The 18,120-nt window shown below is 47.2% G+C and overlaps 1 protein-coding gene across 2 annotated transcripts in view; it reads right to left on the bottom strand.

Annotated features, from left to right (window-relative positions):
• NFASC (neurofascin) overlaps positions 1-15,432 on the bottom strand; it is a 187,097-nt gene extending 171,665 nt beyond the window's left edge. For both annotated transcript variants that reach the window (XM_007470673.1, XM_007470674.1), the window contains exon 1: positions 15,304-15,432. The gene's annotated coding sequence lies outside the window, so the exon portion shown is untranslated. The remainder of the gene's footprint in view (positions 1-15,303) is intronic.
• Between the last annotated feature and the right edge of the window lie 2,688 nt (positions 15,433-18,120).

The raw sequence follows: 18,120 nt of genomic DNA, 5'->3' as shown, positions 1-18,120 counted from the left end.
GAAAAAGGAAAAGAGCCAGAGACTTGGGGCCCACCAGCTAAACCCACCCAAGTCCCAGAAGCCCAGTGGGCTCACGCTGATTCCTAAACTATCCAGGACAGGTTGTGCTGGAACAGCTACCATCCGTGGGAGTGAAAAGATTAAGCACTAAACCCCAGACCTCTACAGTCAAATAGGGTATTTAACTGTGCCACACAGACAGGTCGTGGGTGGCCAAGCTTCCAGGTGATAGGGGATTCATTTTATAGCCCAGGCCTAACTGGAAGTCCTTATTCTTATCAGAGCGGCAGCATGCTGACCATGCACAACCAGAGATAGGAAACAGAGTTCTCAGAAACAGAAAATCCTAGGGACACTCAGAGAGAAAGAGAAAGGAAACCCAAAATATAAAATGGAGATTTAGCAGAGAAAATATTGAAGCAACACAATGGATAAACACTCTGCACTTAAAAGTAAACATTGAACAATTCATAAACAAAGCTTAAGAGAGGTCTGGATGCTGTAATACTACTGGCTTTGATACAGAAAAGCAGTATCTCAGCACAGAATTTCATGGAATGCATAAGAAAAAAAAAAGCCAAACTGGAACACAGCAAGAGGACGAATGTAGACCAGATACATGAACAGAGAGTTAGTCATTTCTCAGTGAGGAGCAGAAATTTATATCCAAAGGCCCAACACGGGATATGTGTAGTGCCTGTGTCGTCATGCTTGAGTTTCCTGTCCCAGTGAAATATATATATATATATATTTCTCTCTCCCAGTGTGGATTCTGTTAGTCTCAGCTAATATGTGATAAGATCTTTTTTTTTTTTTCCGTATTTTTTTTTTATTTTTATTTTTTTAACATCTTTATTGGGGTATAATTGCTTTACAATGGTGTGTTAGTTTCTGCTTTATAACAGAGTGAGTCAGTTATACATATATATATGTTCCCATATCTCTTCCCTCTTTGTCTCCCTCCCTCCCACCCTCCCTATCCCACCCCTCCAGACAGCCACAAAGAACCGAGCCGGTTTCCCTGTGCCATGCGGCTGCTTCCCACTGGCTATCTACCTTACGTTTGTTAGTATATATATGTCCATGTCTCTCTCTCGCCCTAACACACCTCACCCTTCCCCCTCCCCATATCCTCAAGTCTGTTCTCCAGTAGGTCTCTGTCTTTATTCCTGTTTTACCCCTAGGTTCTTCATAACATTTTTTTTTCTTAAATTCCATATATATGTGTTAGCATACGGTATTTGTCCTTCTCTTTCTGACTTACTTCACTCTGTATGACAGACTCTAGATCTATCCACCTCATTACAAATAGCTCAATTTCGTTTCTTTTTATGGCTGAGTAATATTCCATTGTATATATGTGCCACATCTTCTTTATCCATTCATCCGACGACGGGCACTTAGGTTGTTTCCATCTCCGGGCTATTGTAAATAGAGCTGCAATGAACATTTTGGTACATGACTCTTTCTGAATTCTGGTTTCCTCAGGGTATATACCTAGTAGTGGGATTGCTGGGTCATATGGTAGTTCTATTTGTAGTTTTTTAAGGAACCTCCATACTGTTCTCCATAGTGGCTGAACCAATTCACATTCCCACCAGCAGTGCAAGAGTGTTCCCTTTTCTCCACACCCTCTCCAGCATTTATTGTTTCTAGATTTTTTGATGATGGCCATTCTGACTGGTGTGAGATGATATCTCATTGTAGTTTTGATTTGCATTTCTCTAATGATTAATGATGTTGAGCATTCTTTCATGTGTTTGTTGGCAGTCTGTATATCTTCTTTGGAGAAATGTCTATTTAGGTCTTCTGCCCATTTTTGGATTGGGTTGTTTATTTTTTTGTTATTGAGCTGCATGAGCTGCCTGTAAATTTTAGAGATTAATCCTTTGTCAGTTGATTCATTTGCAAATATTTTCTCCCATTCTGAGGGTTGTCTTTTGGTCTTGTTTATGGTTTCCTTTGCTGTGCAAAAGCTTTGAAGTTTCATTAGGTCCCATTTGTTTATTTTTGTTTTTATCTCCATTACTCTAGGAGATGGGTCAAGAAGGATCTTGCTGTGATTTATGTCATAGAGTGTTCTGCCTATGTTTTCCTCTAAGAGTTTGATAGTTTCTGGCCTTACATTTAGGTCTTTAATCCATTTTGAGCTTATTTTTGTGTATGGTGTTAGGGAGTGATCTAATCTCATACTTTTACATGTACCTGTCCAATTTTCCCAGCACCACTTATTGAAGAGGCTGTCCTTTCTCCACTGTATATTCCTGCCACCTTTATCAAAGATAAGGTGACCATATGTGCATGGGTTTATCTCTGGGCTTTCTATCCTATTCCATTGATCTATCTTTCTGTTTTTGTGCCAGTACCATACTGTCTTGATTACTGTAGCTTTGTAGTATAGTCTGAAGTCAGGCAGCCTGATTCCTCCAGCTCCAATTTTTGTTCTCAAGATTGCTTTGGCTATTCGGGGTCTTTTGTGTTTCCATAATATGTGATAAGATCTTGAGTTAAAGAACTCTTCCAGGTAAAGACAGATAAGCCCCTGGACTAGGTGGATCCCTCCATAACTGGTCAGACCATGCAACTCAGCCCTCCCCGCTCTTTTACTGAATAGCTTAGCCAGGATGACTTCTGCCAGGATGTGTCCTTGTCATAATGGCAGCACTGCTGAAGCTAGAGAGGTGGGCAGAACAACAGACATTGGGATCTCCTCTTAGTGCTAAATCTATTGGAGAAGACCCCCACACACACACCGCTGGATAGGAACACGAGCACCAGATGATGAAAATATTCTGCTGATGTTATATGTGTGGATGAAGGGAGTCTCCTGGGACTGTCCCCTTTTATGTTCCCATTTTCTTTTAGCACCAGAATGAAAGGTAAACCTCAGTAGGCAAAACAGACGAGAGCTGGGTTCAGTGGCTCTGTCAAGCAGAGAGGGGACTGTGGGACAGATGGTGATTCTTCTGTGCGGAAAGTGTCACAGCCTCCGCCTTGGGGCCTGACGAAGACTCAGAGCAGTGGCTCTACAGTGTCTTGTGGGCCAAGACTCAGAAGACTTCGGTGCCATTGGACCCTAACGTTCCCTAAGAGAAGACTGGAGTTTCAGTGTTACCCAGACTCTTACCTCACTCTTCAATACAAGTGAAACTTCTCAAACAAGGGACCATCAGCCCCATGTTGGAATTCAGAGTTGCCCATTGGGTAATAAGCCAGGATTAGGAGACTTTGGAATCAGATCCAATCCCAGCTCTGCCACTTAGAGCTATCCTACTTTGGGCCCATTCTGAGCCCCCATTATTCCATGTGACGGGTATAAACATCCAGTCCAAGGCTGTGATGAATCAATGAGATGACAAAAGCCAAGCATCTAGCATAGTCCCTGACACAGGGTAGGTGTCCACTCAACAGCTCGTCCCTTAGTCACTGGCTGTCCTGTGGACAGAGGCACACATGGTGGGACCTGGGAGCGACTGTAGAACAAGGGTTGGAAGACCAATACCTATAGCTCAGCCAGCCACTTTTAAAATGAATTCTTACACAATCGCTTATCTGTACAACACTAGCATTTATAGAGCCCTTTCTCCTGTATTATTCTTATTTAAATAGTCTTATTAGGTAGGCATTATTGTCCCCATTTTACAGTTGAGAAAATTAAAGCTAAAGAAGCTTAGATAACTTGCTCTAGTCCTTTCAGATCCCTAATCCGTCTGGTTTTCAGATCCTTAATCCAGTGCCCTTTCTGCTACCCCACAGTGGAATAATCATCCATTCAATATATATTTCCTGAAAGTTTCCTATGTTCTGGGCATGGATCCAGGGACTGGATACTCACTTTGACTGGTTCTAGCACTGGTCTGCTCCAAGCCAGCCACATTCTTTGATCCCTCATGGCTGGTGGTACATCCATGGGAGCAGTGGCCAGAGTGATAGAGCGAGCCACTGACCACCTTCATGCTGACTGAGGACAGCTGTGGGGCAGGGCTGGTGAGGTAAGGCACTGTGCGCCTTGGAGGCACTTATCATCTCCTGGGGTAAGGAAGGAATAGCCAGGTGAAAAGCAGATCAGAGGGAGGAGAAAAACCATCCGGAGAGCCAGTGGTTCTCAGCCTGGCCTGTATATAAGAATCACCAGGAGGACCTTTAAACATTCCTGTGCCGAGACCCAACTCTTAGAGATTGTGAATTATTTGGCATAGAGAGGGTCCCAGCATCGGCACATTTAAAATCTCCCCAGGTGAGGCTAACTCGTTGCCAGGCTGAGAACACACGTCTAGGGCCTTGCCAATCAGAGTGTGCCTTGCTGACTGGCAGTACTGGCATTACGTCGGAGCTTGTTAGAAATGCAGACTCTCAGGCCCAATCCAAACCTACTGATTCTGCCTCTGCACTTTAACAAGATCCCAGGTGACTCATGTGCTCGTGGAGGATGGAAAAGGGCAGGCTCCTCCCTGTGAGTCAACCAGAGAAGTCCCTCCCCAGCCCCAGCTGGGAGATGCAGCCCACCTGCTCCCCACCAGGCAGGGCACACCCCTCGAGAGTAGAGCAAGGGGCTCAGGTGACTTCGGGGAGCCACTAAGCTCTGCTTCTCTTGTCGCCTCCAGAGCCTCACCTGAGCCTGCATCATGGGGTTCCATGTACCAGAGCTGCTGGAGTCCCAACAAGCCCCTCTGTGACCAGGAGGGAATCTGAGAGCAGGACCCTGTTACCATTTCAGCGACAAGAAATAAAAGGAGTTTCTTCCCCTTCCACACAGTCTTTGCCCCCGCTGCCCCTCCCCCCTCTCCAAGTGTCTTCACCACAGAAGAGGCAAGCTCAGGACAGCAGCGCCTCAGCACAGCCCCAGCGAGACAGTGAGCTGCCTGATCCACCATAAAGGCAGCACTGTCACTGCAGGCATGGGGGTGGCTGGTACCAGCTAAGCCTCATGAAGGAGGGAATCCTCAAGAGAAGGCCAGACAGAGACACACACATAAAATGACCCTTCCAGCATCCTGCACCCCTCCCCCAGCTCTGTATCCCTCCTACCACTTCAGTCTTTGTTTCTGCCTATCAGTTGTACGTGTGTATAATTTTTCACACATGCCTGCCTTTGCTCTCCCATTAGACTGAGATCAACCATCCCTGGCTCCTCCTTTGTCACTGCCCACAGTACCAAGTACAGAGACTTATGCCCAGCAGGGGCTTCATAAATATTATTTGTATTCATGTGCACACATTTTCTAGGAGTCAAACTGATAGCTCCAGGCTAACAAAGAGCTACTCAACAAGCAGGCATTTATTAAGATTATCAGAACACTGAGAGTCTATGGAAGAAAACTGTAAGGCATGGCTTCAAAAAGCACACACTCTGGTTTAGGAAACCAGACTTATACATAGAAAGCCTAAGACCCGAGACCCAAAGAAGTCAAACGTGTTTAGGATATGTGCGCTGGCACATGCCTATACAATGGGAATTTTCTGCTCCAGTCTTTTGACAGGTTATTATTACTTACTTATTAATTGGCATTTTAAAGCATTTTCCCCCTCTGGTATCTCTACCACTGACCCACATCCCCATCCTGGGCCACATCCCCCATACCAGGTAAACAAGATGAAATGATGCCTACAGTCAGAAAGGGAGATGGATCAAGACCAGGAACTTCTCTCTGCTGGATGCCCACAAACATCTCATGTAACAGCACAAAATCTGTACCCCACCTCACCACAAAGCCAAGTGTCCAGGGCCATACACACTGCGTTGCTTGCCCATTCAAGGCTCCAAAAAGTCTCGGATCAGGTCCCTGGGACCAGAGCCAGAATCCAAGGAGCCTTCTCCCTGCCCTTGAAAGGAAAACCGCAGTGCGTCATGCATGGTTGTCCCCACTGTGACAATAAAAAAGGGCAAAACTCACAGCCAGGCGCGGACTTTCAGTTCAGATTCAACTTGGGGTTTTCTCCAGCAATGTGTCAAACTCATCCCCATTCAACAGTCCAAACTCATCCCCATTCAACAGTCCATTTTTACTCTAAGTCAAAGAGGTTTAGGTAGGAGGGACAAATATGCAAGGGTAAGTGCAAATTGCAAGGATTCTGACATTAGAGCTGTGCAGTTTAATACAGTAGCCACACATGGCTATTTAAATTAAATTAAAAATTCAATTCTCAATCACATTAGCCACATTTCAAGTGCTCAATAGCCACATGTGGCTAGTGGCTACCATGTTGGACAGTGCAGATACAGAACATTTCCATCATCACAGAAAGCTCTATTGGACAGCACTGATGTTGAACATTTAGATGTTTCATTTGAAGCAATAAGTAGGGTCTTCTGGGAACTTTTGTTGCTCTCTCCAGCACATTGCTTCTTTCACAATGAAAGAAGCAATGTGCTGAGCGTCTCATGTAAACACAAAGACTCTAAGGCAAAATTTATAGGGCTACAAATTGGGTCATTTTAACATGCATATGTGCACACACATGGTCACTCCTTCTTAAAAGGGCCATTACTAGTTTCCCCCAACCCAAACTTTTGCTTTCATCACAAGGATTGTAGGATTGTAAGTCAGATGCTGCAGACCAATTTGCTGCCAGAAAGCCCACATGCTACCTAGTCCTAGCCAGAACAGTTTTCCAGATCCCTTTTGGGCGGTTCCATGCATTCCCTGGCTTTACCTTTTTTTTTGTTTGTTTTGTTTTTTTGGCGGTACGCGGGCCTCTCACCGCTGCGGCCTCTCCTGCTGCTGAGCATAGGCTCCGGACGCGCAGGCCCAGCGGTCACGGCTCACGGCTCACGGGCCCAGCCGCTCCGCGGCACGTGGGATCCTCCCGGACCGGGGCACGAACCCGTGCCCCCTGCATCAGCAGGCGGACCCTCAACCACTGCGCCACCAGGGAAGCCCCTGGCTTTACCTTTTAACCTAGCATCACCAGGGAGAAAAATCTTGCAGATGGCAGCTCAGCACCCTGGACAGCGACAAGCTCCTGACCAGCCAAGTGTTTAAAAGTTCCAGTACTCCCCTTTTCTCCAAACATCCTTCACAAGCAACTATCCCGACACCACTGCCTGTGAAGCGATTTCCCATTCACTTCTCCTAACACCACAATCTTGTCTTTAGAGCAAGAGCAAGCTCAGCTAAGAAGCTTAAATGCTCCTCACCAAGACAAAGTCCAACTCCTTAGTCAGATTCAAGATTCTCTGGATTCTGGCCCCAGCTGGTCCCTCCAGCTGTACCTTCCACTGCTCCAGCCTGGCCAGTTCAATGCCTGAGTATAAGTTCCCTCCTCTAAACCTCTGATTATGCTCCCTTACCCCACCAGAAATGCCATTCCCTTACCTTTATCTATTCAAATCCTACCCATCCCTAGGGACCCAGACCAGCCCCTGTTTCACTTCAAAACCTTCCCAAAGGACTTTAGTCTACTTTGATATCCTCTCTTCTCTGACATCTCAAAGCATTTCTAGTTTAGATCATGCTTTAAGGAACTTGATTACATACCCTCTTGTACAATTACTAGGTTCATATATAGTGTTTAAAGTGGCCTGGTGTGTGGAAGAACTGACTTTGCCAGAAACTAGCCACTTTGATCAGTAAAATAATGATCTTAGACTAAACCATCTCTAACATTCGATGAGTTGAAGATTCTCTCAAAACAAGTTGCCACCCAGAAGTGTGCTCTGCTCATAATAAAGGCTTCAAAGACTAAAGAGCATTGTGTAAAAACAAACCAAGGCACAGCTCAGAGCTGGGATCAGCCAGAGAACCCTGGTTTAGCTCCCAACATGAGTCACAAAGGCTTCATTTCCACTCAGTGTGTGATGATGATCAGAAAGAGATCTAGTTTCTGTCCTTGCCTACGTCAGCATAGGAAAATTGCCTGTGGCCTCAGAGGCATTTTCCTTCATAAAGAACATGTCACCTCCAACAAGTGGAAAAATACCACACAATGGGTATTATAACCTTGGCATTGTAACAATGTCTCTCATACAAACATGCATGGATAGGTCAACCAACACCTGACAGCAGTGTACTAACTCCATTACTAATTATGCATAAGCCCAGATAGACTATGGAAAATAACAAAAAGCATAATCTTTGTTGGTGCCCCCAAATAAAACTCTGACTAGTCTTACAAGTCAAGAGGTTCCAAGGGGGAGAGAGAACTGACTTAAAATTTCAGCTCAATATTTTACTTCTTGTCAAAACGATAGTTATAGTACCTCCTTGTGTTTAAAATCCTATTCTCAAAGCATTCAGGTTATGGATCTACATACAATAGGATACAGGGATGACTCTTTCACTCTTGCACATGGAGAAATTAAGGCCCAGAAATGTTTAATAACTTTTGTAATGCAAATAAAGATCACATGAGAATGAGAATCTAGTCAGAATAATTTCAATAACATAAGCAGCAGGCACACACGAACACACATATACATGTACACACACACATTCAAAGAACTCAATAATAAAAAGAGATGAGGGCGTTCCCTGGCGGTCCAGTGGTTGGGACTCCGAGCTTTCACTGCTGAGGGTGCCGGTTCAATCCCTGGTCAGGGAACTAGGATCCCGCAGCTCAAAAAATAAATAAATAAATAAAAGTGGAAAATAATATAAAGGGAAGAGTTATGAAACTCACTGACCCGGGAACTGGAAGATTCCACTGAATACTTGCAAAAAAGTGCCAAAGCAAATTGGCCAGCATTGGTAAAGAAGGAACTCTCATCACTGGGAAAAGTCCTTGGAATTGCTCTGCCAGCCATTCACTCTCATCGCAGAAAGTCGTAAGATGTGAGAACAAAATTTAGCATCTGGTCAACCCGCCCCAGTTGGCCTAAACTGGATCCAGGAAAGTGAGTTCAGCATGAAGGGCCAGAATCATCCTGTCCTAAGCCCTTCCCCGAGCCAACCATCCTAAGTGCTCGGAGAGGGAAAGCAGTGAGACCCCAGTATGACCAGGCTAGAAAAGTAAAGGCTCCATTACTCAGGATCCTCTATGACTATGTCTCAATATACTGTTCCCTCACCAGGGAATTACACGCACCCACCACCCAAGCCATGCCATTTATTCATCATGACTCAAACATCCCCTACAAATACGTGCCTTTGAATTTGCTCCTCCTCCAGCAGCTCTGACCATTAAGTCTTCAAGTCTTGAGGTCTCAAGACCCATGCAAGAGGCTTTTACAGATCATCTAAGCCCAATATAACCTCCTGTCATCCTTCTAGCATTTACTGTCTGGAATTAGCAAATGTTTCTTATTTTTGAATATATATCTCTTATCTCCTTTAGGGTGGAGATGAGGTCTCAGGAGCCTCAATTTTGCTCCAGAAGATTGTGCAGTACCCCTTACCCACGTTCAATAAATGTTTGGTGATGATGATGAGAATGCTAAGACCTCTCCAGAGGGTCATGTCACCTAAGGACAAAACTAGATATGCAACTATGTCCATGGGGCTGGGTCGGGGAGCCCCAAAGGGAAACCACCTGGAGGACAACTGCTCGCACAGCCTTCCTCCAACTTCAGTGCCAGGGGCTTCCTCATTCTAGGACTGAGTCAGAAATCTTCCCTTCCTACCCTTGAGTTGCTGATTCCAAGCTGTTTATATCGTTAACTCTGTTTATTGTGATCCTGGTAAGAGGTTCTAAAGCCCTCCAAGCCCCTCTCTAATTAAATTCATTAGAACAGATTGGGGCTTTCTTTCTGCATCTCAGAAAAATTAACAACACGATTAGCATCATAATGACGGGGAGAGGGGCTGCTGGGGAGGCCTTTCAGGAGGGGCTGGCCCAGTCTGGGAAGGGAAGAGTGAAGAGGGGCAGCCCAAGGAGAAGGCAGATGCTCAGGCAGCTGCTTCCTGGAGGAGGGGAGCTACAGTAGTCAGGAAGGGATGATGACGGCCTGAGGGGATGACCCCACCAGGCCCCAGGCATCCCCACTTTTTCATGGCTTTGGGGAGAGGAAAGGCAAGACAGGAAATTAATCAATGACATGAACTCCAGAGACACAGGCTTCTAGGACTAGAGACTTTTAGCAATCTTCTAGTTTTACAGAAGGAGAAACACATTTAAGCTCTGTTAATGATGGGGCTGGAAGTAAAACATAAACCCCTCATGGTTTTCATGAAGGTGTCCTTTTCTATAAGGCTGTACTGCAGGAACCTGGGGAAAGCAGGCAGGGTGAGGCAAGTCACTTCTTTCCCAGAGAACCTGAACCCATCCAGTATTTGCTTATACCCCTGTGGGTTCCCTCATCTAGAAAACTCTCATCTTCCCTTCCTTATTAAAATTCTACCAATTTTTCAAGGCTCAGCTCCATTCCCACCCCTCTCTGAAGAGCAGCTAGCATTGGTGAGTGTTTACTGCCAGCCAGGGAGGGTGCTGGGCCCTTCACTGCCTTATCACATTTAATCCTTATTATGGCTCTGCAAGGTTCATATTAATACTCTCATTTTACAGACTGGGAAACTGTAGCTCCTCAGCCAGTAAGTGAAAGAACCAAGGTTTGAAGGCAGGTCTGTCTGATGTCAAAAGCTGAGCACTTTCTGCGATGCCATGTCACCTCCCTGACTCAAAAACCATACTGAGGAATAACTCCTTCCTTCGCAATTTTACTGTCCAGGGTCTGAAGACTTAATTATACAATGTCTTGTATTATTCCCAAGGGTTTTCACACATTTCCATCTTATTTCCCCTATTTGAAAGCAGGAACCACATTTCTGTATCCTTCAGAAGAACAAAGTAGGTACTGAAAAATGCATGCTAACTGAGCCCTTCTAAAAGATTTTCCTAGAGAGGCTCGTACGAGTGGATAAAACATTCCAGTCCTACCAGGGTCAGAGAGCTCACAGGAGAGGAGCATGGGCTTTGGTGTCAAACTAATATAGTTTAAATTCTAGCTCTGCAACTCACTGTTCTATAATCTTAAATCACAACCTCTCTGGGTCTGTTTCATTATGTGTAAAACCAGGATCCTAACAATACTTTTTTTGTAGAGTTAACCCTTATGAAGGTTAAATGAGATGATGCATATCAAGCATATAGTAGGGTGCCTGGCACATAGTAAGCACTCTATAATGATGACTATTCTATTATGCCACTTTTATTTTTCCTAGCTTGTCTCAAAATCTAAGGAAAGGAGGGTAGTTCAAGAAATCTCAAGCTGGCTGGCACAGTCTGACCAATATCCCAGGTCAGCAAAGCTGTGGAAGTGCCTCCTCAAGCACCCAGCCCAGCCATTAGCTCTCAGAGCCATTCCCTGCAGCCCCAAGGACCAGGCCATATGCATCTAACATCTGCCCTTGCAACTAGGCCTGGGCCCTAGCTGAGCATTTGGAGTAAACGCTCAAAAGTTTGACATCAGGCTGCTCTAGCCAAAGCAGGGGTCTATCCAAACAGTGTGGTACAATCATCCCAGGTCCTACAGCCCACTGGGCCCCCTCAGCCATGCTCTTACAATGCCAGGAATCCCTTTACCTCTGGTAGAGCATTTCTTGTACCGCATTTTAATTTGTTTTCATTTCTGTGTCTCTCACTTGACTTACACACCCAACATCTAGCTTAGTTCCTAGGACATTTTCAAAGGCTCAGGACACACTAATGAAATGAGCTAAATCAGATATGTAGGTGTTGGGGGGGCGGTTCCTCAGACAGGTGAGGCTGGCTGTCTCTATCCTTAGGCTCTTTCCCAGTTCAGCTATGGATGTTCATGGTGACCTGTGCTCGAGTGTAACTTTTAAGGATTCCCCTGTCACTATCAACCTCCTCTCCCCTATCTGGACCTCTTTGATGACTCCCCCCTGACTCTGACCTCCCAGAACTCCAAGACCCTTCCACCCATGTCAGAGCTCACAATATTTTTACTCACCTTGTTTCTGAGCACATACCTGAACTTGCTATTTCTCCATCAGCCCCCGGGCCTCTTTCCTCTGACTCACTCTGACATTCTAAGCATATTCTGACCACACTTTGCCCCTAAAATACAAGGGCTTAGGAAACAGGAATGGCAGAGTTGAGTAGCCTCGATCTTGTCCCCGAGTTCCCCCTTCAGGCTGAAGCAGTAGCCAGCAGGGTTCAGCTGCACACAGAACATCCCCTCTTCCCCCTCAAGCTGGGGATGTGGTAACATCTTGCATCTTACCTTCTCCCTCACATTCAACTTCCATGTCAGCCCTGAACCACCATTCTGACAACATCAACCAGCAACGGTAAAGGGGGGGCTGATGCCACTGGAGTGAAAGATGCTGCTGTTCATCATCCCTGTCTCCATGTCCTCACTCAAGCTTATCTATGTTATTTGTCTGATTACTTGTCTCTTTCATTACACTGGCAGCCCTGAGAGACTCCTTTCATCTCTATGATCCCAGCACTTAGCAGAGCAGCACACTGTAGGGTTTAATTCGTATTTGTTGAATGAATAAGTATGTAACCAGCCTTAAATTCCTCTTACTTCCTTCTCCCTTCTTCTCCCAGGCCAAACAGACTGAAGACTGAACTTCTCTGCCTCTCTCTTTCTAGTTTCCTAAGAAATTCTTTTTCTAAAGACTAAGTGATGATCCTCACACCCCAGGTCTTGGATGGTCTTGGAGGAGGGTGGCACCAGGGGAAGGGAACACATTGCAACAACAGAATGATGGGAGCCTTGGAATCCTGTCTCTCAGTCACTGCAGAAATAGGACCACCTTCTATGCCTCGCCCCTTGGATATCCAAAGCCAGAACCCAACCCCTAGATACCAGCTACCTCTTCAATGTACCCCTGAAATATCCAGCCCGGCCCCATAAGCCCAGCTTGCATCAGCCCACAGGGAGCTAGTCAGGTCTTGCTCCAGCTCTCCAGGGAGCTGGCTTCCCTTTCTGTGTGCCTCAATGTATCCCTGCTGAAGTCTCTGTGATGTCAAACAAGGGATGAGGGATGAGATGCATTGCACAAAACTGGGAGATGTGTACATTCTGATAGAATCCCCCACTTAAGCAATCAAGCATTTCAACGTCAGGACCTTAATCCAATCAGCTCTCAGAGATGGCTCCAGGTGATGCCTCCTCCCTGGGCCAGGAAAAGCTGGCAGCTCTGGGAACGCTGATGCCAGGGGAAGCTTCCTGCCCCACCCCCACTCATGCTGGAAGGGGCACAGAAGGTTGACAAAGCAGAGGACAGCCAGTCCCCCAGCTGCACACCCGCCCCTCCACCCCTTGCTGGGCACTGCCTGAATCCCATTCAGAGTTGCTGTTCATGAGCTGAAGGAGTCCACTCATGTTTCTAAAGTGAGGGAGCCTTGCAGAGAAGGGACAGGATCCGTCAGCAATTTGCTCTTAACCTCCAATTTGAGACCTGGGATTTTAGCTGAGGTCCCCAGGGCAGGAATCGGGCTGCCCTGTTTCACATTTCCTGTTTCACAGGAAACACAAACTCACTCTGGCCTAAGTGTGAGTGAGTCTCTTTCCTCATCTATGTTATTCATTCTCATTCTCTCTCTCTTTTTCTTTCTAAACACGCGTGTGCACACACGCGCACACGCATGCGCACACACACACACCCTCAGCTGAACCCAAACACAAGAGGAAGAAATTACTGCCTCAGAAGTGCCCGCTCTGTCAGGACAAAAGGTAGAATTATTAGATGCATAGCAGACCCCACCCCCATCTTCTTTAATTTTTCCTGCAGTACAAATCCACCAGATCCAATCATCCCCAAACCAGGGGAGGCAGGTCTCTGCCTTCCTTCTTCTCCCTGCCCGCTGCTCCCACAGTTGGCATGACCAATCCCCAGGGTCTCCACACACGTTTTCCCTGGGCTTCTCCTACGTATGTTTCAAGTTCGGTGGGTTGTGAACCTGCTGGTCTCCAGCTCCATACAAACAATTCAACTCCGGCCCAACCAGGTCTCAAAGCCCCGTGATCTGCCCTTGCCCGAGATTTGACTGGGGCCCAGCAGGGCTCATCACAGTTCCAAGGGTAGATAATACACACCAGGCCCTCATGCCTGGAGACAGACAGGCAGAAAAGATACATTGTCATCCACTCCTTTGGACTGAGGAAGGAGGCATCTCTGCCCAACACACACAGACACACAGACACACACACCACTGCCAAATGCCAAGGAAGGAATGAGGAACAGAACCTGGCTCAGGGCAAGAGAGGGGCTGCCATGGGGACCAGAGACTAGGTGATTCAGCACTCTGCCCACTCAGCCCAGCCCATGGGCCACACTCATGACAGCTCCCGATGCCAAAGTGCTGACTTGGAGGCTGAGGAAGAATCCGTTCTAAAATCCAAAATTCTCCAACCCTTCAGTGGGGCTCCTCATCCAGGCCTTTGCATCCCCAGGGCTCAGATCAAGACCAGGAAGAGGGTGCTCGGCCATCTCCTTGGACCCCTGCCCCAAGGGTCCTAGTTCCCCTATGCTTAACACCGCCCCCCCCACACCCCGCATCTAGGAAACAAACCTGAACAACTAGGGGAAGAGAGTAGCTGAAGAGGAACATAAGAGAGGCCTACAAACGCCCAGCATCTTTTGCCCCCAAGCCATGAATAGGATCAAACATACAGAAGGGGGTTATAAGTGGATTCTGCAACAGCGAGTACATAGGGCCTTCAGAGCCCTAGGCCTCCCCAAGCAGGGAAGGAGGGCCCAGTGGCAGAGAGGGGGGCTCGGTAAAAGCCATGTGGCTACAAAAGCACCAGGAAGGGCAGGTGGGGAAGGCGATGGGTGGCAGGCCAGCTAACAGCCAAGGGGGAGAAGATGGGGTTCTTGAGATGGTGGAGGAGGAAACCAAGAGGCAGTTGGGAAGGGGCTGGGACAGGGTATGCCGAGGGGACCCGAGAGGGACAGAAGCTGTGAGGGAGCTGATGGAGAGACAGGCACACAGTGATGGGGGTATGAGGTGGGGACCAGAGCAGGGAGGGCAAGGAGAGAGCCTGGTGTGCGGGGCAGGAAAAATAGAAGGGACAGGGGTCACACAAAGTGGGGTGTGGAGGTAAACAGGTAAGGGCAGAGCTCGGGGATGAGGCAGGGACAGAAGGAAAAGGGGAAGAGAGTGAGATGCAGGAAGGGGGAGGGGAAGCAGCCAATGAGATAGAAAAGGTGTTGGGGCGGTCGGGGCTGGGAGCTGGATGGGGTGGGGTCCAGATATTGACATACGAGGTCTTCAGGGCAGGTAACAGCGTGGAGAGAAGGGTCGGGGGTGTGGATGGAGGGGGATGGGGACAGGTCAGGAGATGGAGACGGACAGAGGAGGGCGGGAACAAGGGGGTGTCGCTAGATGGGTTTCCATGACCCCCGTTCTACCCCCACCCCCATCTCTCTGCTGTTCGCGCTCGCCTACCTGCAAGGGCTCGGGCTCCGGCCCTGGGTGCAGTCGGTGCTGTCCGCTGCCGGCGCCACCACTTCCCCAGAGTCCCCTGCAGCGCCTCTCGCCGCCAGCCGCCGCATTAGGGCAGAGACCAGCCCGTGCGCGTCCCCGGGCGGCCAGCGCGCCCCCGACACCCTGCGTGCGCGCCCCCGCGCCCCTCCCTTCGCGCGCCGACCGGAGACCAGGACGCTGGAAGAGCAGGGCAGGATGTTCCCGCGCCGCCCCGCCAGGCGCGCTGGGGAGCGACTGTAGGGCCTGGACCGGGGAGAAAAAGCGCCTCCTTTTCGCACCGACCCACGGGCCTCTTTGCGGACTGGCGTTGAAAATGATACTAATTAGCACCCGTTTCTGTTCTCTGAGCGCCTACTGCGAGCCAAACCTACAGGAGGAAATACGCTGGAGACCCAGGGGTATCACGTGTTTGTCCCGTATATGCCCCTCCACCCTCAGACTGTGACTTCTTGGGGGCAGAAACTTGTCGAACAGCTTGTGTTCCCAGGGAGACTTCCTTCTGATAGACTCTCCAGTAACGTTTGTTTTTCTTTTTAACAGCCGGTGATCTTTTTTCTTTTTATATAAATTTATTTTATTTTTATTTATTTATTAGTTTAGGCTGTGTTGGGTCTTGGTTGCTGCGCGCGGGCTTTCTCCAGTTTCGGCGAGTGGGGACTACTCTTCGTTGCGGTGTGCAGGCTTCTTATTGCGGTGGCTTCTCTTGTTGCGGAGCACGGGCTCTAGAGAGTGGGGGCTTCAGTAGTTGTGGCGAACGGGCTTAGTTGCTCCGTGGCGTGTGGGATCTTACCAGACCAGGGAACGAACCCGTGTCCCCTGCACTGGCAGGTGGATTCTTAACCACTGCACCACCAGGAAAGCCCCAGAAACGTTTGTTGATTGAAGAGTTGGTGGATCCCGAATTGGGGACGTGAGAAATGTTGTGACACCTGCTGGGGGTGGAGTGGCCTTCTTTTAAAAATGGGAAATTTCATCTGCCTTAAGGGGGCTCAGGCCTGCCCGGACTTGAGTTAAGAGGGAAGAAACCCAGGACTGGGAGGCCAGAGATCCAAGGGCTCCTCCTGACTCTGTGACTCTCTGCCGTGGTTCAGACACTTCTTTGTGGGCCTCAGTTTTCTCAAATGAACAGTGAAAAGTTGATTGGATTATCCCTTCAGGTCCCTTCTGGCTCAGAAATGGAGACTGTGAGGCCCTGGCTGACAACTGCGCAGGCAGAGACCCGAGCTCGTTATCACCTGAAATTGTGGGAAGACCTGGATTGGGACATCACAGAATCTTAGGCTAGAAAGAGCACTTGGAAGAAGCTTTCAGTCTATCCCTCATCCCAAACCACAGTTCCCTTGGCAGCGGCCCTCTGAGGTCCCATTCAAAACCACATTCAGCCCCCTTCTCTGTGCTCACACAGCCCCTGCTCTGGCACCACCTGCCTCTCTGTCCCCCCTTCAGCCTGTGAGCTCTGGGAGAGCAGGAATGCATCTTGTTCCCCATGCTGTCCCCAGCCCTAGATAGAACATAGTAGGTGCTCAATAAGTACTTGCTGAAGGAATGAATGACTGTCAATGATAGTGAATCATCCAAATAGCTGACAAAATATCCCTTTTTAGGTGGCATTGCATGGTGGTGGTAAGACCAGCTTAGAGACAGCCTGCTGGGATTCAGATCCTACCTCCATCACATCAGATATGGATGAAAGTGGGCCATTTACTTATTTTCCTTTTATTTCTTTTGAAAAATATTAAATCTGTACAAGCACGTAGTTGAATTAGAGCCAAATCATTCTATGAGATTTCTTATAAAATATGTTTCCCTCATGTTTTCCCCTCTCTAGACGTCATCCCTTTCAACTCTTTTGATCTTTGGTTATTGCCTATTTACCGCTGTATATCTAATAACATGCCATATTGCTGCTTCTTGCTTCTGTTTTAGGCGTTATCTGCTTTTTCTTTAAAAGTCTTTATTGAATTTGTTACAATATTTCTCCTGTTTTATGTTTTGGCTTTTTGACCGTGAGGCATGTGGGATCTTAGCTCCCCAACCAGGGACTGAACCCACACTCCCTGCATTGGAAGGCAAAGTCTTAACCACTGGACCGCCAGGGAAGCCCCTAGGCATTATCTCTTGATTCCACCCTGTGACAGCCACTCTTCGCCTCACATATACCCTTCCTGTCCTCCTCTCCAGCCTCCCAATCTAGTCATATCTCGGCACTGGTTATATCAGAATTAGTATTTATTATGATTACTTAAATCCTATTCACAACTGACCTTTTCAGTTCCTGCAAACTTTTTGTTTTTTTTCTAGACTTAATAATTGTCATTTTTGTCTACTCGTTTTGTTTCATATATAGTAAGTATCTATAATTCAACTCTAAACTCTCCATCAGTTGTCTGTGTCCATTTGTTCAGACCTTTCAGGTATTCTATTAATTTTATCTTCTTGAAGATTCTCTCCTAGAGCCTTCTGATGTGTTCCAGTCCCTGTTGGTTTCTCTATGCCCAATGCACTGCTATTCATCTCTCCAAGCTTCAGTTTCTTCATCTGTAAAATGGGGATAATTGTTATACCTCATAGAGTTGTGAGGATAAATGAAGTAATTCATGTAGTTTGTCATATAATAAGCACTTGATAAATATTACTGATTACTATTCTAGACTAGAAAACCAAAGCTTAAGTAACCTACCCAAGCAACACTTCAAAGCCTACATGTGTCTGACAGCACCTAATTAAAACTATTATTTTAGGGTGAGAACTAAAAATCTTAGATTTACAATATTAGAA

The sequence above is a fragment of the Lipotes vexillifer genome, unplaced genomic scaffold (genome assembly GCF_000442215.2).
Source record: "Lipotes vexillifer unplaced genomic scaffold, Lipotes_vexillifer_v1.1 scaffold1122, whole genome shotgun sequence".
NCBI classification, from domain to species: domain Eukaryota; kingdom Metazoa; phylum Chordata; class Mammalia; order Artiodactyla; family Lipotidae; genus Lipotes; species Lipotes vexillifer.
This window is presented reverse-complemented; position numbering and strand designations above follow the sequence as displayed.